The sequence below is a fragment of the Zea mays genome, chromosome 8 (genome assembly GCF_902167145.1).
Source record: "Zea mays cultivar B73 chromosome 8, Zm-B73-REFERENCE-NAM-5.0, whole genome shotgun sequence".
Taxonomy (NCBI): Eukaryota; Viridiplantae; Streptophyta; class Magnoliopsida; order Poales; family Poaceae; genus Zea; species Zea mays.
In genome coordinates, this window is record NC_050103.1 from 67,696,715 (window position 1) to 67,719,983 (window position 23,269).

Here is a 23,269-nt window from a genome sequence, read left to right on the forward strand (position 1 = left end):
ATGGCCCTGAACAACCTTCGTTCCGAAGTAATTGAACTAAGGAACGAAGGTCTCGAAAAAGATAAAATATTGCATTCATTGATAAATAGAATAAAAGAAGACGAAGCTACTTTTAAAGGTCAAGCTGAGGCTCAAAAGCGTGAAATTGAAGATCTTCGGAAACAACTGGCCAGGGCTAAAGAGGAACGCATACTTGAAGAAACGAGGCGAGAACTTAGCGACCAATGGGCAAATCATTTAGAAGGAACCGTTGAAGAGCTTCGTTCGTCCAAGAAAAGATGCTATGACAAATCTATGGAGTGTGTCAAGAAAATGAAAGCTAGCTTCGCCAGCGTTGGCGCATTTTCGAGCGAAGAAAACTTTACAAGGGGCAACCCCGAAGGTCCCATCGAATGGATTAACCACGAAGCTGAGGCCTTTGAAGAAATTTTAAATAGCTGCGGAGACATATGCGCTTTTTCGGGTGCCAGGGGGATTGCCACCATTTTGGAGAAAAAGGGCTGCGAGCATATAAAGATTTTAGCGCAATCCGAAGCTACCTTGTCCCTCGAAGATGCAAAAGATCCTTCAGCTGAAGCTAGCATGGTTGGTGGAAAAATTTTCACCGATATTTGGGACAATGGTGGTAGAGAGATGGCCCGAGAAATTATCCACAAAAGCAAAAAGGGGATCCATGATGCTAGGAAAGTAGCAGAGGCTGCTGAGAGAAGGGCAGAACCCGAAGAGCAAATAGGTATTAACTAATGGTTTTTATTGTGTTGTAATTTTTGATATTAAACTTCGCTCGCAATTTGTAATAGCAACGTAGCCGTATCCTGTCTTCCCTCAGATCCTACTAAAGCGTCTCCGGGCCCTCACCCGAAAGATGACGATGAAATTAAGAAGATGGCTGAAGCTATCATGGATCAAGTTGTCGATCGACTCCTGAACGAAGCTGCGGAAGTAGTACTTAGGGAAGACTAGGTGCTATTGTAAAAACATCTGAAATGTAATGTGTGTACTATCTTGTAACCCTGAATGTAATATACTTGTTTTTTATGGTTCAATTCTTTACGATGCATGAAATTTTACATACGTACCGTTTTCGAGTCTTTGACGAAAAAACACCTTCCCTTCTTTTCATGCTTCGTGAAGAGGAATTTTCATTTATCACAGCAATATCCATAGTGTTCTGATGAAGAATATCCAGGCTTCGTGAAAATATTTTCCGAAGCTACACTCCGAAGGTCAATATTGTATCTCCTTGTGACTTAGCATGATTATTCCTTTTTTCAAAGCATTCTTCCGAAGATCGATGTTGTGTTCCCTTCTTATGCCATATGCAGCATGATGTATGATGCTTATGTTATGCAAAATGATGTGATGATGTTATGTTATGTGAAATGGTATTCATTCCGAAGATACACGCACATCCCTGCGATGAAACATATAATCTTTCAAAAGCAGCGTTGACTTTTCGCTGCAAGCCTCCCTTAGGAGCTTCTTCGCCTTTTACTTCAGCGGAATCAGCGTTTATTTTTCGCTGTAAGCCTCCCTTAGGAGCTTCTTCGCCTTTTACTTTCGGCGGTATTCGCGTTGACTTTTCGCGCTTTGCCTTTTACTTAGGCGGTATCAGCGTTTATTTTTTGCTGTGAGCTCTGCATTCCCTTTGGAACGACTTTGGAGCAGAAAACTTACACTGCGCTCCTTTTGGAACGACTTTTTGTAACTTCAGCAAACTTACTCTGCGTTCCTTAGAACGACTTTTTGTTGCTTCGAAGAATTCAAATCGTGCCTCTTTTTTCTTTAAAAATAAATTTTTGATAATTCGAAGGTCCTCCTTGCTATCGCAAATCTTTAGGCTTCAACAACTTAAGCCTGTGGAGAAGATATATTTTCTTTGTGGTAAACAACGAAACTATTACATAAGATTTAAAAAGTGTCCTTTATTACACAAAAAATAAAACTGAATGGAAAAGACTACTATTAAGGTAGGATATTTGTCAATAGATGTGCTTCGACTCTGGCACAGTGCTATTGACTGTGCGAGCTTCGGATTGTTCTCTGAAGTCCCTTTGGTGCTGAGCATATTGGCCCCCTTCTGGCTGCTGGCCTTGTTGCAGCGGTGGTGGAGGCGGAGGCTGTTGCCAGGAAGCTTGAGGTTGACTCGCCGAAGCAACAGAAACTGCAAGGTGATTGCCTACATACTCTGGGATATAAGGCGAATGATACGAAGCAGTGTGCATGACCTGCTTCGGCTGACCCTGTTGTGCTGCAGCTTCGGCTATCTCCTTTTGCTTCTGAATGGTAACATGGCACATCGTGGTGGTATGGCCCTTGTTTTCACCACAGAACAAGCAAAATATTCTCCTTGGTTGATCTCCAAATCTTCCGCCGAAGCCCCTGGCGCCCCTGCCTCTTGGAGCTGGCGGCCGGAAGGAGCCTTGCTGTTGCCCCGAAGCCTGTGAGGAGCACTGTGGCCTTTGCTGCTGGCTCCCCTTATCATCATTTTGAGTAGAGTTGTGAATTGACCTAACGTGCCTCGGGTAAAATCTTCCTCCGAAGCCCCTGGTCATTTCAGAAAACCTGAAAGCCTCCTCCCTTCTTTGACGAAAATCATTGTCGGCACGAATATACTCGTCCATCTTCTGGAGCAGCTTCTCCAAAGTTTGAGGAGGCTTCCTAGCAAAGTACTGAGCTGAAGGTCCTGGCCGAAGTCCCTTGATCATGGCCTCAATGACAATTTCGTTGGGCACTGTTGGTGCCTGTGCCCTCAAACGCAAGAACCTCCGGTCATACGCCTGAAGGTATTCTTCGTGATCCTGGGTGCACTGGAATAGAGCTTGAGCAGTGACAGGCTTCGTCTGAAACCCTTGGAAGCTGGTTAACAACATGTCCTTCAGCTTTTGCCATGAAGTGATTGTTCCTGGTCGAAGGGAGGAACACCAGGTCTGAGCAACACTTCTGACAGCCATGACGAAAGACTTTGCCATGACCGCAACATTGCCACCATACGAAGATACTGTCGCTTCGTAGCTCATCAAAAACTGCTTCGGGTCTGAATGGCCGTCAAATATGGGAAGCTGAGGCGGCTTGTAGGACGGAGGCCAAGGTGTAGCCTGCAGCTCAGCGGACAGAGGAGAAGCATCATCAAAAACAAAATTTTCATGGTGGAAATTGTCATACCAGTCATCTTCGTTGAAGAAACCCTCCTGATGAAGGTCTTTGTGCTGAGGCCCTCGATTTTGCTCGTCTTGAGTAAGATGGCGAACTTCTTCGGAAGCTTCGTCTATCTGCCTTTGCAACTCAGCTAGCCTGGCCATCTTTTCTTTCTTTCTCTGCACCTGTTGATGAAGCATCTCCATGTCTCTGATTTCTTGATCTAGCTCATCCTCTTGCGGTGTCGGGCTGACAGCCTTCCTCTTCTGGCTTCGGGCCTCCCGAAGAGAGACAGTTTCCTGATTGGGGTCCAGCGGTTGCAGAGCTGCAGCCCCAGTTGCTGAAGCTTTCTTCGGCGCCATAGCGAAGGTTTATGATTGCCGAAGGTATTCAAAACTCAAAAAGTGGAAGTGAGTTGACCGGAGGTGGGCGCCAATGTTGGAGACTTGTTCTCAAATGCTAAGAGTTAAGAACAAGGCAACACAAAAAATGTTAAACGTTAAAATCCTTCGTCCTTCGAAGCATTATCTCCCTTGAAATATAATGATTCTCGGACGAAGGTTATGAAGGTCAAACCTTCATAAACATAACATGTAATAATGAAGAAGGAATCATATAAAATGCAAAGAATAACATGGACGGTTTTATATCACTACCAACACATTCCAATATTCTTATTATGAAAAAATAGAGATGACATCAAATTACAAATGTACCTTCGGTTTGAAGGAAGATAAAAGTACAAGCGTGACGCAAAAGCAAATGCCAATTCAGTGTGAACAGTACGGGGGTACTGTTCATCTATTTATAGGCACAGGACGCAGCCTGTGAGAAATTACATTCATGCCCTTTACATTTATTGTTAACTTATGTACAATCCTATAAGGACTAGATAGCCTTTTCCCCTTTAAGTCGGCTCCTTTTTCCGCCATTTAGCCGAAGCTTTCTTGCACATAGCTTCGGGATTGACTCGACCTTCGTCCCGATCGACCTTCGCCCCGATCATGCTTTCTGTGTTATGTGTGTTTTTGACCCGAGTCCAAAGGTACCTGTTTACATGTCACACTCGGAAAACATTGCTAAATCATGTTTTTGAGGACCTTCGGAAGCCGAAGGCCCCCAACAGTTACCGGATGAGACTCGAAGTAGTGTCGCAACTTCCGCCGCGTCAGGATCACCGCGTACAGTAGCTTCTGAATTTGTGGGTAGCGGATCTTGGTCTCGGACAGTACCTCACTGATGAAGTAGACTGGCCTCTGGACGGGCAATGCATGCCCCTCTTCTCGTCTCTCAACCACAATCACGGCGCTAACCACCTGAGTGGTTGCGGCGACGTAGATCAAGAGGGCTTCTCCGGCAGAGGGGGGGGGGCACCAAGATGGGCGCGTTCGTGAGGAGCGCCTTCAGGTTCCCGAGGGCTTCCTCGGCCTCAGGGGTCCAAGTGAAGCACTCGGCCTTCCTTAAGAGGCGGTACAGAGGCAGGCCTCTTTCGCCGAGGCGCGAGATGAAACGGCTTAGAGCTGCAAGGCATCCCTTGACCCTCTGTACGCCTTTCAAGTCCTTGATGGGCCCCATGCTGGTGACGACCGCGATCTTCTCTGAGTTGGGCTCGATGCCCTGCTCGGAGACGATGAACCCCAAGAGCATGCCTCAGGGGACCCCGAAGACACACTTCTCGGGATTGAGCTTTACGCCTTTCGCCTTGAGACATCGGAATGTCGCTCCAAGGTTGGAAAGGAGGTCGGAGGCTTTCCTCGTCTTGACTACGATGTCATCGACATAGGCCTCGACCGTTCGGCCAATGTGTTCGCCGAACACGTGGTTCATGCACCTTTGGTATGTCGCACCCGCATTCCTCAAACCGAACGGCATGGTAACATAGCAGTACATGCCGAAAGGTGTGATGAAAGAAGTCGCGAGCTGGTCGGACTCTTTCATCCTGATTTGGTGATACCCTGAGTAGGCATCGAGGAAAGACAGGGTTTCGCACCCAGCAGTGGAATCCACGATTTGATCGATGCGAGGCAGAGGGTAGGGAACTTTCGGACATGCTTTGTTTAGACCAGTGTAGTCTACACACATTCGCCATTTCCCTCCTTTCTTTCTCACAAGCACAGGGTTGGCAAGTCATTCGGGATGGAATACCTCTTTGATGAACCCTGCCGCCATTAGCTTGTGGATCTCCTCGCCTATGGCTCTGCGCTTTTCTTCGTCGAATCGGCGCAGAGGCTGCTTCACGGGTCGGGCTCCAGCTCGGATATCCAGCGAGTGCTCGATGACATCCCTCGGTATGCCGGGCATGTCCGAGGGACTCCATGCGAAGACATCGGCGTTTGCGCGGAGAAAGTCGACAAGCACTGCTTCCTATTTGGGATCGAGCTCAGAGCCGATCCGGATCTGCTTGGAGGCGTCGTTGCTGGGGTCGAGAGGGACGGATTTAACCGTCTCCGCTGGTTCGAAGTTGCCGGCGTGGCGCTTCACGTCTGGCGCCTCCTTAGAGAGGCTCTCCAGGTCGGCGGTGAGGGCCTCGGATTCGGCGAGGGTCTCGGCGTACTCCACGCACTCCACGTCGCATTTGTACGCGTGTCGGTACGTGGGGCCGACGGTGATGACCCCGTTGGGGCCCGACATCTTGAGCTTGAGGTAGGTGTAGTTGGGGACGACCATGAACTTGGCGTAGCATGGCCTCCCCAGCACTGCGTGGTAGGTTCCTCGAAACCCGACCACTTCGAACGTGAGGGTCTCCCTTCGGAAGTTGGAGGGTGTCCCAAAGCAGACAGGTAGATCGAGTTGTCCAAGGGGTTGGACGCGCTTCCCGGGGATGATCCCGTGAAAAGGCGCAGCGCCTGCCCGGATCGAGGACAGATCGATCCGCAGGAGCCCGAGGGTCTCGGCGTAGATGATGTTGTGGCTGCTGCCTCCATCCATGAGGACCTTGGTGAGCCTGACGTTGCCGATGACGGGGTCGACAACGAGCGGGTATTTCCCCGGGCTCGGCACGCGGTCGGGGTGGTCGTCTTGGTCGAAGGTGATGGGCTTGTCAGACCAATCTAGGTAGACTGGCGCCGCCACCTTTACCGAGCAGACCTCCCGACGCTCTTGCTTGCGGTGCCGAGCCGAGGCGTTCGCCACTCGCCCACCGTAGATCATGTAGCAGTCGTGGACCTCGGGGAACTCTTCTGCCTTGTGATCTTCCTTCTTATCGTCGTCGCGAGCCCTGCCACCCTCCGCGGGTGGCCCGAGCTTGTGAAAGTGGCGCCGAAGCATGGCGCACTCCTCAAGGGTGTGCTTGACGGGCCCCTGATGATAGGAGCACGGCTCCTTGAGCATCTTGTCGAAGAGATTGACACCTCCGGGAGGTTTCCGAGGGTTCTTGTACTCGGCGACGGTGACAAGGTCTGCGTCGGCGGCGTCGCGTTTCGCTTGCAACTTCTTCTTGCCTTTCTTCTTGGTGCCGCGCTGAGTTGACGCCTCGGGGACATCTTCCGGTAGGCGGCCCTGGGGCTGCTTGTCCTTCCGGAAGATGGCCTCAACTGCCTCCTGGCCAGAGGCGAACTTGGTGGCGATGTCCATCAGCTCGCTCGCCCTGGTGGGGGTCTTGCGACCCAGCTTGCTCACTAGGTCGCGGCAGGTGGTGCCGGCGAGGAACGCGCCGATGACATCCGAATCGGTGACGTTAGGCAGCTCGGTGCGCTGCTTCGAGAATCGCCGGATGTAGTCCCGGAGAGACTCCCCTGGCTGCTGGCGGTAGCTTCGGAGATCCCAGGAGTTCCCTGGGCGCACGTACGTGCCCTAGAAATTGCCGGCGAAGGCTTGGACCAGGTCGTCCCAGTTGGAGATCTGCCCCGGAGGCAGGTGCTCCAGCCAGGCTCGAGCGGTGTCGGAGAGGAACAGGGGGAGGTTGCGGATGATGAGGTTGTCATCGTCCGTTCCACCCAGGTGGCAGGCCAGCCGATAGTCCGCGAGCCACAGTTCCGGTCTTGTCTCCCCCGAGTACTTTGTGATAGTAGTCGGGGTTCGGAACCGGGTCGGGAACGGCGCCCGTCGTATGGCGCGGCTGAAAGCCTGCAGACCGGGTGGTTCGGGCAAGGGACTCCGATCCTCCCCGCTGTCGTAGCGTCCACCACGCCTGGGGTGGTAGCCTCGGCGCACCCTCTCGTCGAGGTGGGTTCGACGGTTGCGGTGAGGGCGTTCGTTGCCGAGGCGACCCGGGACCGCAGGCGCTGTGTTGCGCGTGCGCCCGGTGTGGACCGAGGCTTCCTGCATGAATCGGGAAGTCGCGGCGCAATGTTCCGAGGGGTACCCCTGCCTTCGAGAGGCAGAGCTTTCGGCCCGTCGGACCGCGACATCCTCCAGGAGATTCTTGAGCTCTCCCTGGATACGCCGCCCCTCGGTGGTTGATGGCTCCGGCATCGCGCGGAGAAGTATTGCCGCTGCAGCCAGGTTCTGGCCGACCCCACTGGAAACCGTTGGCGACCTTACCCTGACATCGTCGGCGATGCGGTGCTGGATGCCCTAGGGTAGATGACGCGCTTCTCCGGCCGGAGGTTGGCCCGCCCATTCCTGCCCAATGTCCCGGCGGAACGGCTCAAGTGTTCCTGCTCCCTCGTCGAGCCTGGCCTGCATCTCGCGGATTTGCTCGAGCTGTGGGTCATGACCCCCCGCCGGGACGGGGACCATAGCTAGCTTCGAAGGATGTCAACGCGAGGCACAGGCCTAGGGGGATCACCATTCTCCGGCATACCAAGATGGTTGCCTTCGTCGGGACCCCCTAGATCGACGTGGAAACATTCACGACTTGGGCCGCAGTCCTCGTCGCCGAGGCTGCGGCTACAGTCGGAATAGTCGAAAAGGCAGTAGTCGCATGCGGTCATAAAGTCCCGCATGGCACTGGGGTTACCAAGTCCGGAGAAATCCCAACTAAAGTCGGGCTCGTCATCTTCCCCGGAACCCGAGGGCCCGTAGGTCGAGACGGTCGTCAGCCGGTCCCAGGGTGACCGCATACGATACCCTAGAGGGTTTGGACTCGCCTCTATGAGAGCGTCCACCAAAGCGAAGTCGCTTGGTGGGTCGAGGCTGAATCCAAAAGGCACGAGATGGGAATCGGTTGGTACCTCTTGGTCGACGGGCGGTGACGAAGTCACGTCAGGGGCAGACTGCACGATCGTCTCAGGTACGAGGGTGACGCCCAGCAAGTCCTTTGCGAGCGTGCTGGCGTCGTCTGTTTGCTTGGGGTTGGCGTGTTGTGGGGAGACGGCGCTCGTTTTCATCTCAGACGCGAGGTCGATGCCCGATGTGCCCCCCGTTGGGGCGCCGGCGCCGTCGACTCGCTCGACAGCCGACGAGGTGCCGCCTCCTGCTTGGCCTTGGTTGCCCCGCCTCCTCCTCCGTCGGTGGGGGAGGGGACGGGACAAGCCCGAATGTTGTTCTTCCACCACGTGGGGAAGACGTCGTCGATTTCGCCGCCGGCGGGCAGGTTGTCGGCCGCCATTGTCGCTGTCGCGCGGTGGGGGAAGGAGTATCATGTCGTAGCTGCTGTCGAGGGACATGAACTCAAGACTCCCGAAACGGAGCACCGTCCCGGGCTGGAAAGGTTGCTGGAGACTGCCCATCTGGAGCTTGACGGAAAGCTGTTCGTCAACACGCAGCAGGCCCCTACCTGGCGCGCCAACTGTCGGCGTTTCGAACCCGGGGGGTCCCTGGACCGACGAGTAAATTGTCGCCGCGTGCCTCAGCCCAGATGGGTCGGCGCGAGACGGAGCACGAAGGGGGGAGAGAAGCTGGAGGGAGACGGGCATAAAAGGGGAAACCCGCGGCCTTCGTGTTTGTCCCGCGCCCAGGTCGGGTGCGCTTGCAGTAGGGGGTTACAAGAGTCCACGCGGGAGGGAGCGAGCGGCTTACGCGAGCGCCGTCTCGTCCTTCCCCGCGCGGCCAACCCCTGTAAGAGGGCCCTAGACCTTCCTTTTATAGGCGTAAGGAAAGGATCCAGGTGTACAATGGGGGTGTAGCAGTGTGCTAACGTGTCTAGAGGAGGAGAGCTAATGCCCTAACTACATGCCATCGTGGCAGCCGGAGAGGTTTTGGCACCCGGTTCGTGTGGTGTCGTGGCCGTCAGAGGAGCGCTGGAGCTTGGCGGAAGGACAGCTGTCGGGGCTGTCGAGTCCTTGCTGACGTCCCCTTGCTTCCGTAAGGGGGCTGAGAGCCGCCATCGTCATAGAGCATGTGGGGTGCCATCATTACTTGTTTACCGGGGCGAGCTAAATGGGACGCCGGTCTTGTTCCCCGTAGCCTGAGTTAGCTTGGGGTAGGGTAATGATGGCGCCTCCTGTGACGTGGTCGGTCTGAGCCCTGGGTTGGGCGAGGTGGAGGCTCCTCCGAGGTCGAGGTCGAGTCTGTCTTCCAAGGCCGAGGTCGAGTCCGAGCCCCTGGGTCGGGCGAGGCGGAGACCGTCGGCTGAGGCCAGAGCTGAGTCCGAGCCCTAGGGTCGGGCGAAGCGGAGTTTGTCGTCTTCCGGGGCTGAGCCCGAGTCTGAGCCCTGGGGTCGGGCGAAGCGGAGTTCGTCGTCTTCTGGGGCTGAGCCCGAGTCTGAGCCCTAGGGTCGGGTGATGCGGAGTTCGTCGTCTTCCGAGGCTGAGCCCGAATCCGAGCCCTGGGGTCGGGCGAAGCGGAGTTCGTCGTCTTCTGGGGCTGAGCCCGAGTCCGAGCCCTGGGGTCGGGCGATGCGGAGTTCGTCGTCTTCCAGGGCTGAGCCCGAGTCTGAGCCCTGGGGTCGGGCGAAGCGGAGTTCGTCGTCTTCCGGGGCTGAGCCTGAGTCCGAGCCCTGGGTCGGGCGAGGCGGAGCTTCCTATGGTGCTCGAGGCCGGACTTGGCTGCTGTCAGCCACACTCTGCCGAGTGGCGCAGCAGTCGGAGCGGCGCAGGCGGCGCTGTCCTCTTGTCAGGCCGGTCAGTGGAGCGGCGAAGTGACTACGGTCACTTCGGCTCTGTCGACTGAAGGCCGCGCGTAAGGATAAGGTGTCAGTCCACCTTTGCATTAAATGCTCCTGCGATACGGTCGGTCGGCGTGGCGACTTGGCCAAGGTTGCTTCTTGGTGAAGACTGGGCCTCGAGCGAGCCGAAGGTGTGTCCGTTGCTAGAGGGGGTCGTCGGGCGAGACGTAAATCCTCCGGGGTCGGCTGCCCTTGCCCGAGGCTGGGCTCGGGCGAGGCGAGATCGTGTCCCTTGAGTGGACCGATCCTTGACTTAATCGCACCCATCAGGCCTTTGCAGCTTTGTGCTGATGGGGGTTACCAGCTGAGATTAGGAGTCTTGAGGGTACCCCTAATTATGGTCCCCGACACTATCTTCAAAGCCGGGAGGTTGCTCAACATAGACCTCTTCCTTGATTGGTCCATTGAGGAAGGCACTTTTCACGTCCATTTGGTAAAGCTTAAAGCCATGGTAAGTAGCATAGGCAAGTAAAATGCGAATTGACTCAAGCCTAGCTACGGGTGCATAGGTTTCACCGAAATCCAAACCTTCGACTTGTGAATATCCCTTGGCCACAAGTCGGGCTTTGCTCCTTGTCACCACACCATGCTCATCTTGCTTGTTGCGGAAGACCCACTTGGTTCCTACAACATTTTGGTTAGGACGTGGAACTAGATGCCATACCTCATTCCTAGTGAAGTTGTTGAGCTCTTCTTGCATTGCCACCACCCAATCCAAATCTTGAAGTGCTTCCTCTACCTTGTGTGGCTCAATAGAGGAAACAAAAGAGTAATGTTCACAAAAATGAGCAACACGAGATCTAGTAGTTACCCCCTTTTGAATATCGCTGAGGATGGTGTTCACGGGGTGATCTCGTTGGATTGCTTGGTGGACTCTTGGGTGTGGCGGCATTTGAACTTGTTCATCCTCCTTATCTTGATCATGGGCATCTCCCCCTTGATCATTGCTCTCCTTTTGAGGTGGCTCAACTTCTTGATCTTCTTCTTCATCATCATTTTGAGCCTTATCCTCATCTTGAGTCGGTGGATATGCTTGCATGGAGGAAGATGGTTGATCTTGTGCTTGTGGAGGCTCTTCGGATTCCTTAGGACACACATCCCCAATGGACATGTTCCTTAGCGCGACGCATGGAGCCTCTTCATTATCTATCTCATCAAGATCAACTTGCTCTTCTTGAGAGCCGTTAGTCTCATCAAACACAATGTCACAAGAAACTTCAACTAGTCCAGAGGACTTGTTAAAGACTATATATGCCCTTGTGTTTGAATCATATCCTAGTAAAAAGCCTTCTACAGCCTTAGGAGCAAATTTAGATTTTCTACCTCTTTTAACAAGAATAAAGCATTTGCTACCAAAGACTCTAAAATATGAAACATTGGGCTTTTTACCGGTTAGGAGTTCATACGATGTCTTCTTGAGGATTCGGTGTAGATATAACCGGTTGATGGCGTAGCAGGCGGTGTTGACCGCCTCGACCCAAAACCGATCCGAAGTCTTGTACTCATCAAGCATGGTTCTTGCCATGTCCAATAGAGTTCGATTCTTCCTCTCCACTACACCATTTTGTTGTGGCGTGTAGGGAGAAGAGAACTCATGCTTGATGCCCTCCTCCTCAAGGAAGCCTTCGATTTGTGAGTTCTTGAACTCCGTCCCATTATCGCTTCTTATCTTCTTGATCCTCAAGCCGAACTCATTTTGAGCCCGTCTCAAGAATCCCTTTAAGGTCTCTTGGGTATGAGATTTTTCCTGCAAAAAGAACACCCAAGTGAAGCGAGAATAATCATCCACAATTACAAGACAATACTTACTCCCGCCGATGCTTATGTAAGCTATCGGGCCGAATAGGTCCATGTGGAGTAACTCCAGCGGCCTGTCGATCGTCATGATGTTCTTGTGTGGATGATGAACACCAACTTGCTTCCCTGCCTGACATGCGCTACAAACCCTGTCTTTCTCAAAATGAACATTTGTTAGTCCCAAAATATGTTCTCCCTTTAGAAGCTTGTGAAGATTCTTCATTCCAACATGTGCTAGTCGGCGATGCCAGAGCCAACCCATGTTAGTCTTAGCGATTAAGCAAGTGTCGAGTTTAGCTCTATCAAAATCTACTAAGTATAGCTGACACTCTAACACTCCCTTAATTGCTACTGAATCATCACTTCTTCTAAAGACAGTAGCACCTATATCCGTAAAAAGACAGTTGTAACCCATTTTACATAATTGAGAAACTGAAAGCAAGTTATAATCTAAAGAGTCTACAAGAAAAACATTGGAAATGGAATGGTCAGGTGATATAGCAATTTTATCCAATCCTTTGACCAAACCTTGATTCCCATCCCCGAATGTGATAGCTCTTTGAGGATCTTGGTTTTTCTCGTAGGAGGAGAACATCTTCTTCTCCCCTGTCATATGGTTTGTGCACCTGCTATCGATGATCCAACTTGAACCCCTGGATGCATAAACCTACAAAACAAATTTAGTTCTTGATTTTAGGTACCCAAACGGTTTTGGGTCCTTTGACATTAGATACAAGAACTTTGGGTACCCAAACACAAGTCTTTGATCCCTTGTGTTTGCCCCCAACATACTTGGCAACTAACTTGCCTGATTTGTTAGTCAAAACATAAGATGCATCAAAAGTTTTAAATGAAATGTTAGAATCATTTGATGCACTAGCAGTTTTCTTCTTAGGCAATTTAGCACGGGTTGATTGCCTAGAGCTAGATGTCTCACCCTTATACATAAAAGCATGATTAGGGCCAGAGTGAGACTTCCTAGAGTGAATTCTCCTAGTCTTGTGCTCGGGATAACCGGCAGGGTACAAAATGTAACCCTCGTTATCCTGAGGCATGGGAGCCTTGCCCTTAACAAAGTTAGATAATCTTTTAGGAGGGGCATTAAGTTTGACATTGTCTCCCTTTTGGAAGCCAATGCCATCCTTGATGCCAGGGCGTCTCCCACTATAGAGCATGCTTCTAGCAAATTTAAATTTTTCACTTTCTAAGTCATGCTCATTGATTTTGGCATTAAGTTGAGCTATGTGATCATTTTGTTTCTTAATTAAAGCTAGGTGATCATGAATAGCATCAACATTAATGTCTCTACATCTAGTGCAAATGGAAACATGCTCAACGGAAGATGTAGAGGGTTTGCAAGATTTTAGTTCAACAATCTTAGCATGTAAAATGTCATTTTCACTTCTAAGATTGGAAATGGAAGCATTGCAAACATCTAAGTCATTAGCCTTAGCAATCAATTTCTCATTTTCAATCCTAAGGCTAGCAAGAGAGGTATTCAATTTTTCAATCTTATCAAGCAAACTAGCATTATCATCTCTAAGTTTGGAAATTGAATCATCCCATACATTTGAATCAACCTTAGCAATTATTTTAGCATTCTCATTTCTAAGGTTGGCAATAATATCATGGCAAGTGCTTAGCTCACTAGATAGTTTTTCACATTTTCCTACTTCTAGAGCGTAAACATTCTTAACCTTAACATGCTTCTTATTTTCCTTAATTAGGAAGTCCTCTTGGGAGTCAAAGAGTTCATCCTTCTCATGAATAGCACTAATTAATTCATTTAATTTTTCCTTTTGTTGCTTGTTTAGGTTGGCAAAAAGGGTGCGCAAATTATCCTCCTCATCACTAGAATTATCCTCATCACTAGAGGTTGCATATTTAGTGGAGGATTTTGATTTTACCTTCTTTCTTTTGCCATCCTTTGCCATGAGGCACTTGTGGCCGACGTTGGGGAAGAGGAGTCCTTTGGTGATAGCGATGTTGGCGGCGTCCTCGTCGGAGGAGGAGTCGGTGGAGCTCTCGTTGGAGTCTCACTCGCGGCACACATGGGCATCGCCGCCCCTCTTCTTGTGGTACCTCTTCTTTTCTCTCCTCTTACCCTTCTTGTCGTTATCTCTGTCACTGTCACTTGATAATGGACATTTTGCAATAAAGTGGCCGGGCTTACCACACTTGTAGCACACTTTCTTGGAGCGGGATTTGTAGTCCTTCCCCCTCCTTTGCTTGAGGATTTGGCGAAAGCTCTTGATGATGAGCGCCATTTCCTCGTTGTCGAGCTTGGAGGCGTCGATGGGGAGTCTACTTGATGTAGACTCTTCCTTCTTCTCCTCTGTTGCCTTGAATGCGACTGGTTGTGCTTCGGGCGTGGAGGGGCCATCCTGCTCGATGATTTTCTTTGAGCCTTTGATCATCAACTCAAAGCTCACAAATGTTCCTATCACTTCCTCGGGAGACATTAGTGTGTATCTAGGATCACCACGTATTGATTGAACTTGCGTAGGGTTAAGAAAAACGAGTGATCTAAGAATAACCTTGACCATTTCATGGTCATCCCATTTTTTGCTCCCGAGGTTGCGCACTTGGTTTACCAAGGTCTTGAGCCGGTCGTACATTTCTTGTGGCTCCTCCCCTTGGCGAAGCCGGAAGCGACCGAGCTCTCCCTCGATCGTCTCCCGCTTGGTGATCTTGGTCACCTCGTCTCCTTCGTGCGCGATCTTGAGTATGTCCCAAATTTCTTTGGTGCTCTTCAATCCTTGCACCTTGTTATACTCCTCTCGACTTAGAGAGGTGAGGAGTATAGTGGTGGCTTGGGAGTTGAAGTGCACGATTTGGGCCACCTCGTCCTCATCATAATCTTCATTCCCTACGGATGGTACCTGTACACCAAACTCAACAACATCCCATATACTTTTGTGGAGTGAGGTTAGGTGATATCTCATCATATCACTCCACCTAGAATAATCTTCACTGTCAAACATCGGTGGTTTGCCTAATGGGACGGAAAGTAATGGAGTATGCTTAGGAATGCGAGGATAGCGTAGGGGAATCTTACTATACTTCTTGCGCTCTTGGCGCTTAGAAGTGATGGACGCGGCGTCGGATCCGGATGTGGAGGGCGAGGAAGAGTCGGTCTCGTAGTAGACCACTTTCTTCATTTTCTTCTTCTTCTCGCCACTCTTGTGCGATCGAATGCGTGAAGGGGATCCATCCTTCTTCTTGTTGGCGGACTCCCTTGATGGAGCCTTCCTGTGGCTTGTAGCGGACTTCTCACCGCCGATCACCATCTTCTTGGCGTGATCTCCCGACATCACTTCGAGCGGTTAAGCTCTAATGAAGCACCGGGTTCTGATACCAATTGAAAGTTGCCTAGAAGGAAGATCAACCAAAACAATTTGAAGAGCATCGTCGGGGGTTGACTCAGCCCCACTAGCAGATATTAGAATTCTTGCATCCGGCTCGCCAACCTCCAAGGCGACTCGCTCGCTCGAAGTTAAAGAAGCATGCATCGCCATCACTCCATCAGATCGTGGTGGAGACAACCCAGCCCCCGAGGGTGTCCAAGTAAGCTCTCCTTCCCACACCTCCATGGATGTTCATGTCGGGTCGTCTCCACCATGATCTGATGGAGTGATGGCGATGCATGCTTCTTTAACTTCGAGCGAGTGAGTCGCCTTGGAGGTTGGCGAGCCGGATGCAAGAATTTTGATATCTGCTAGTGGGGCTGAGTCAACCCCCGATGATGCTCTTCAAATTGTTCCGGTTGATCTTCCTTCTGAAAGTCGCCTAGAGGGGGGTGAATAGGGCGAATCTGAAATTTATAAACTTAAGCACAACTACAAGTCGGGTCAGCGTTAGAGATATGAACGAGTCCGAGAGAGAGGGTGAAAAAACAAATTGCGGGCAAATAAAGAGTGAGACACGATGATTTGTTTTATCGAGGTTCGGTTCTTGCAAACCTACTCCCCGTTGAGGTGGTCACAAAGACCAGGTCTCTTTCAACCCTTTACCTCTCTCAAACGGTCACTTAGACCGAGTGAGCTTCTCTTCTCAATCAAACGGGACACAAAGTCCCCGCAAGGACCACCACACAATTGGTGTCTCTTGCCTCGGTTACAATTGAGTTTGATCACAAGAAAGAATGAGAAAAAGAAGCAATCCAAGCGCAAGAGCTCAAATGGACACAAGTCACTCTCTCTCTAGTCACTATTTGATTTGGAATGAACTAAGGACTTGGGAGAGGATTTGATCTCTTTGGTGTGTCTTGTCTTGAATGCTATAGGTCTTGTAAGGTGTAGGAAGATGGAAAACTTGGATGCAATGAATGGTGGGGTGGTTGGGGTATTTATAGCCCTAACCACCAAAAGTGGCCGTTGGGAGGCTGTCTGTCGCATGGTGCACCGAACAGTCCGGTGTGCCACCGGACACTGTCTGGTGCGCCTGCCACGTCACCCGGTCGTTGGATTCTGACCGTTGGAGCTTCATTTGTCTTTAATAACTAGATTTGGTTGACGGAATGTTCGCTCAGTTGAGATCACACGGTGCCACTATCTCGGAAGGGGCTCTGTCTCTGACGCAGTGGAACCCATTGCTGCTTGAGAAACATATAGCTGATTTGAAAGCATCAAATGCTGGTTGGTAACTTTGTTTCTTCCTTGGCTGATTGATCAACTTGTTTTTAACCGTGTATCCTTCTTCGACTGCTTTGTCAGATATGGCCCGACGGTACTCCGAGCATGAGGAAAAACATCTTCAACATCAAGCCGACTCAACCCGACGGTATTCCGAGCTTGAGGAGAAGTATTCCCAAGGTTAGATCGACCTGGCTCGGGTTTCTGCTTCTTTGGACGACGCGCATTCTTTGAATTCTTCTCTCAATTCTCAGCTTGACTCTGAAAGGGCAGCTAACGAGGTAAACTTACTTAATTGGCTCTGTCGTGCTTATTGTTTACTGGATGCTTGAGAGTTGATTCTTGTTTGTAGGAGGAGAGACGAGCACTTGCAGCTTCTCGTGACAATCTGGATAGGTTGTACCATGATGCCAGCAATTCTTTAACCATCTTGGAGAGAAGCCATCGCTTTACTATGTCAGATCTGGATCATCATCATCACGAACTGCAATTGTCCCAAGATGAGGTCCTGCGACTTAGATAGTTGGTGTCAAGCAAGGACTCCATCGTTAAAGATTTGCGTGCTTCCAAGAAGTCAGTCGCCTAGGAGCTAGAGGCCGCTCGACTGGCTACCAAAGTTGTAGAGGACAACTGCGCCATTCTGAAAGCTCAGCATGACAAGGCTATGGACAAAGCCATTCACGCAGGGCGAATCTTGATGAGAAGGCCCGGTGTAGTTGTTCCTGATGACATTGTTGCCGACGTCAAGGTTGCGCCGGATGCCTCGAGTCGCCCTTCTTCCTCAATCGCCCCTGCGAAAGACACTGTCAAATAGAGATGTTTCGCCGTAGTGACGTGTTTAGAAGATACTGAATGCATTTGTGAATTATATGTGTGTGTGATCATTGTGCTCGGATATTTGGTGGATAGAGCACTAGAATGTGCCCCTGGTGCTGACAACTATAACATTTGTTTCTGTTGTCAGGATGTAACAATCATCTTGAACGATTGCGGAAGTAAATGCGGTGTGCTGGTTTTTGAGTTTTTTTCCAACTTATGCCAATCGCTTGGCTAGTAAGGCGTAGTGGTTGCCCTAAGATGAGTAGACATGAGCATGTCGCACCGCCTTAAGTCATTGCCAACTTAAGCTGATTGCTCTGTTAGTAGGGTATAATGGTTACCCTAAGTCGAGTAAGCGCGAGCATGTTGCACCGTCTTAAGTCATTGCCGACTTAAGCCGATTGCTCCGTTAATAGGGTATAGTGGTCACCCTAGGTTGAGTAAGCGCGAGCATGTTGCACCGTCTTAAGTCATTGCCGACTTAAGCCGATTGCTCCGTTAGTAGGGTATAGTGGTCACCCTAAGTCGAGTAAGCGCGAGCATGTTGCACCGTCTTAAGTCATTAGCGACTTAAGCTGATTGCTCTGTTAGTAGGGTATAGTGGTCAGCCTAAGTCGAGTAAGCGCGAGCATGTTGCACCGTATTAAGTCATTGCCGACTTAAGCTGATTGCTCCGTTAGTAGGGTATAGTGGCCACCCTAAGTCGAGTAGGCGTGAGCATGTTGCACCGTCTTAAGTCATTGCCAACTTAAGCCGATTGCTCCGTTAGTAGGGTATAGTGGCCACCCTAAGTCGAGTAAGTCTGTTGATTCCAAGTCTAGTCGAAGTCAATTGATAACCAATAGTGTGAATGCCTTTGAGAAGGAAATATTTTATTGATGACGTATTTTCCAATTACAGAGAACAACATTGCTCTGATAGCTTTTTGAGTCTTGCTAAGGATAAAACTTCCTGAGGTGCTCTATATTCCATGAGTTCCCCACTCCCATGCCATCCATTTGAGTAAGCTGATATGATCCTGGCCGAGTGACCTCCAACACCATGAATGGCCCTTCCCATAGCGGCGAAAATTTATGTCGTCCTTCTCCCGTTAGAATTTGGCGAAGGACCAAGTCTCCCACTATGAAGGATCGATGTCGTATAGCTTATCATGATAGCGCCTCAGGGTCTGCTGGTATCTAGCTGACTGAATTACTGTATTCAATCGCTCTTCTTCCAGTATGTCAATATCTTCTAGCCTGGTAGCTTCTGCTTCAAATATGCTTTCGAAGACCAACCTTGGTGCCCCAAACCTGAGGTCGGCAGGTAGCACTGCCTCCGAACCATAGACCATGAAGAAGATGGTGTTTCCATGCAGAGCTCGACTGGGTTGAGTTCTTAGGCTCCAAACCACATAAGGTAACTCTCTGATCCACTTCCCTGCGAACTTTTCATTCTTGTCGAAGACTTTCTTCTTGAGTGCTTCCAGTATCATTTCATTAGCCCTTTCCACCTGACCATTGGCTCTTGGGTGTGCTACCGATGCATATTTGATCTGGATGCTTCGTTGTTCGCAGAAATCAAAGAATTCAAAGCTAGTGAAATTGGATCCTAGGTCGGTTATGATGCTATTCGGTATCCCAAACCTGAATATTATATCTTTTATGAATTACACTGCCTTGGCTGAAGTTAGAGAAGCAATGGGTTTGTATTCTATCCATTTGTTGAATTTATCAATGGCGACCAACACGTGAGTATAGCCTCCCTGAGCTTTCTTGAAGGGTCCAATCATGTCCAGTCCCTAGCACGCAAACGACCATGTTACAGGTATGGTCTGCAGTTGCTGTGCTGGTAAATGTTGTTGCTTTGACAAGAATTGGCAAGCTTCACATTTCTGGACTAACTCGACCGCATCACTCTTTGTTGTCGGCTAGTAGAAACCAGACCTGAAGACTTTCCCAACCAGAGTTCTAGATGTTGCGTGTATTCCACACTGTCCAGCGTGAATCTCATCTAGTAGCTGTCTCCTAGTGATCGAGGAAATGCATTTTATGAGGACTCCTGTTGCACCCCTTCTGTATAGTGCCTCCCCTATGAGGGTGTAGTGGGCCTACTGTCTTGCGATACGCTCTGCTGCGGCCTTGTCATCCGGTTCTTCTTCATTTTTTATATACTTGATGATAGGCTCTCTCCAGTCATTAGAGTCTGACTCTGGCTGGCTCAAAGCGTTGCACTCTTCCGCCTGATCTGAAAGAATGCTTGGGCGTGGCACTTCCTGGACGAAAACTCTGGGTGGGACCTGAGCTCGACTGGATCCTAGTTTCGACAACGCGTCTTCTGCTGCGTTGCTGTGACAGTCCTCCCAAGTTATCAGGCACACATGCACCAACCCTTGCCATTAACGGCCTCAGATGGCTGTGCATGTGTACCGGGTAACTTAACAAGGCTATCACGAGTTCAACAACTTGAACTCATTATCCCAAGGATCTCCCACATTCATGCATATTACAGTAATCACACTCGATACATACACACTTCAGAGATAGAGCGGAAGACTTTACAAAATATATTTTACATTTCCAAATCTCAAGTTTTACAACATAAGAAGAATTGTAATTATTACAAGTCCTGATAGTACCCAAAGTGCATAACTTATTACAATAATTGGAAGGGTGAAGCCTTTCCATAAGATGTATACATAAACATTCTAAGCTTCAAGGCCTCCACATGAAGTAACTAACCAAAAGATAAGGGAATAAAACTTCTCCTGCAAAAACAACAGGGAATAAAACCCTGAGTATGCAATTACTCAGCAAGACTTACCCGACTAAAGAAAAGACTTTCAAGGGTATGCTAGCTGATTGGGAATCAAGGTAAAGTTTATCAATGATCAAAGACTCCTTTTTGCAGAAAAGCTTGCTACCAGTTGATCCTTAAGCCAAATTTTGTTTCACTAGTTAGGTTATTACCTGAATCTATATTTGCCTGGTCTAGTTCAAGCACTTAGCCTATACTAGCTGCATTTTATTCATTCTCATATTTCACTTGCTAACTATGATGATGGTCACCGGGATGAGTCTCCATAACCGAGGAGCAACGACGATTCGAACCGATTATACCCAGCTGAGGATCTCTAACCACACGACATATGTAGCACTTAACCCTTGCATATGTCAACCGTTCCCACGGAGTCCTCCACTACATGAACAGGTCCGCGCCACCCGAGAGCACATTACCTACCAGGCGTGCTCTGTGCCAGGAGGGTACATGCTACTCTCGCCATCTCTCCACTCCCAGTGCGCGATTGTCCCTTCACGTATGGAATAGCCGGGTTCAAGCTTACCCTGTCCCATACCAGGGTATGTGGCTAGTGGCAAAGTCTCAACCACAACAGGCCAGTCAACGGTACGGTCCTTAATCGACACAGACGGGCGACTCTGTCTGCTCAGCGCCTGGTCTAGATTTATTAACCATTTCCCCATTTTTGGTACCCGGCAGGGGTACTCTTTTCCAATGATGAGCCCACTCCGGCCGAAGTGGAGTCATCACTTAGTTTGCTTTGATTTTTGAATCAAAAAGCCCATAACCAATGTTCCACAATCATTCTTTTTGAAAACAAATGATTTTTCAGTTTCTAAGCAGGGTTAAGCACTATCAGTTCTTTTTATAAATCAGGGATCAAGGTATAGTATTCAAATTCCAAGGAATGGTAATGCATCAATTGTTCATCACACAACTCCTATCACCTAATGCATCATTTAAGGTGATAAAGCATTTAAAACACAAGGAAGGGGCAAATGCACCGGGGCTTGCCTTTGTTGCAGAGAAGAGGTTCTAGATACTTCTAACACGATGATCAGTTAGATGGCTCCATCCACTTGATGAACAGGCACTGGAGTAGACTCCTCTCCAGCAACCACTTTATCTTAAATCTTCACTCTTTATTTTGGGAGCTCTACATGAAATGACATGATCATGAATGCTTATGCCTATGTAGTTAGCAAATAAGGTATTATAAAGCATTACATGATTACACCTACAAGCTATCATCATAAGTAATAGCTACCAGGGATCTACTTATCCTTAGAACTCATCTAACCATCCAAAACTTGCTAAACAACTTCATTCCTTACTAAGACACTAGGTGTCCTAAATACTCTGGGGTAAAACTCTTTTCTTTTATTGAGCAATAATTAATTTGCTAAGCAAATCTTGTCCAAACAGTTCTAAACTTTATCCAAGGATTCATATGCTCAAGATAAGCTTACACCAATTTTCCTACAATTTTTAGTGCTCTATTTTTATTACTAAAATTTCATATAAGTTCATTTAAAGCAGGTTTTATTCATCTAAAAATATCTATTTGCTACAAAACTCCAAAACTATTTTTACCTGGAACTCTACCAATTTACCTATCTAACCAAATTTGTTTTACTAATTTAACACTTTTCCACAATTTTTGGCATAAATAAACAGACATTAGGTAAAAGAAAATGCTAAACACATGAACAGTCTCGGGCCAGAACTGACCCAGCCAGCCCAACTCCAGGCAAAACTGGCCCACTCAGATAGCGCTTACAGCCCTAGGCTCCAGCACCACGCGCGCCCGCGCTTCCTCTGCGCGTGCCGGCGGCGCCCAACTCTGACGGTGTTAAGCCGGAACGACGACGCAGTAGAGTTCCCAACCACGGTGGAGCAGGCACTAGCGACTCACCATAGAGCAGACCAACCCTAGATCACGCACGCAACCGGCCCCAAACAAGGTCTGCCATGTCGAGATCATTCCCAGCGGCGTTCACCGGCGGCACCGCGGCGTTCCCAATGAGACACTGCAGTAGAGATGAAAAGGGCAGCGTCATGAGCTTCACTGGCTTAAGGAGATTACCGAACACAAGTGACACAGGTGAGCAACTCCTCGAGACGACCCGACCACAGTGAGATGAGAAACTGATGAGCTCAGTCACCAAAAAAGGAGATTGACATGCGATGAACAAGAGCAGATCGAACCTGATGGCCGGGGAGAGTAAACACCGACGTGAACATGAACCACAACACTCACACGATGCACTCTCGCTAGAACTCAAGAACGAGAAGAGACTTCACTGCCCTGGCCCTGCAGCGACTAGATAAAAGGGTAGTGCAAAGTGATTGAGCTCGGCCGGTTCACAGTAGAGAAGACTTTGATGGCGCCAGCACAACATGGCTCAAACACGTGGCTAAGCTTCCAAGCCCCACGCCAACATGCAAGCAGCACCAAAGCATCGAACTTGGGCTGGTTCACAGGCACACCACAAATATCCACTCTGCCCAGAAATTCAGACATAGAGGAGAGCAGATAAGGACCCACTGTTCCCAGACAGTCCAAAACTTAGATATTTCAGTGGGGAGAGGCATCTCCCTTGGCCACGCATTTTACTCTTATCTCCATCCACATATTTAAAGTAACACTTGCAGGGAAAAGGATCTTCTTTATTTACCAACTGAAACTCTGAATTCAACCAAATCAGGCCTGCTGCTCCCATTCCCCTCCTCACTGTTTAAGCCCTTTGATTTTAAATTCCCCTTAACAATAGACCAGACTTACTTAACCAAAATTACTATCCAAACCAAGCTCTATCACTTTGGTATAACAACCCAGGGCTAAAAACGTCTTGAACAAAAACTATGATGCCCAAAAGTAGAGAAAAACCAACACTGACAGCTCAATCTCAATTGACTGAAACAGCCCATACCAAACTAACATTAAGTTGTGTAACAGAATTTTCTCTAATTTCTTCCGAGTAACAAGCCCAATTCTTTATATAAAAATTGTTCACCTTATAACAACCTCCAACATTTCTATGTACTTCTTAATCTACAACTTGATGGAATGGTCGCAAGAGTGCCCCAAACTGGGTACCCAACACTGAAGTTT

The 23,269-nt window shown here is 49.3% G+C and overlaps 1 long non-coding RNA gene across 2 annotated transcripts; it reads right to left on the minus strand.

Annotated features, from left to right (window-relative positions):
* Positions 1–21,013: 21,013 nt before the first annotated feature.
* LOC118473101 (uncharacterized) lies at positions 21,014–22,945 on the minus strand. Of its 2 annotated transcripts, none has more exons than XR_004851957.1 (3): positions 22,363–22,945; positions 21,886–22,184; positions 21,014–21,310 (listed from the first exon to the last, which is right to left on the minus strand). It is a non-coding gene; the product is annotated as an uncharacterized lncRNA (long non-coding RNA). The 2 variants fall into 2 exon arrangements; XR_004851956.1 differs by having other exon boundaries at positions 22,070–22,184; positions 22,363–22,639.
* Positions 22,946–23,269: the final 324 nt, after the last annotated feature.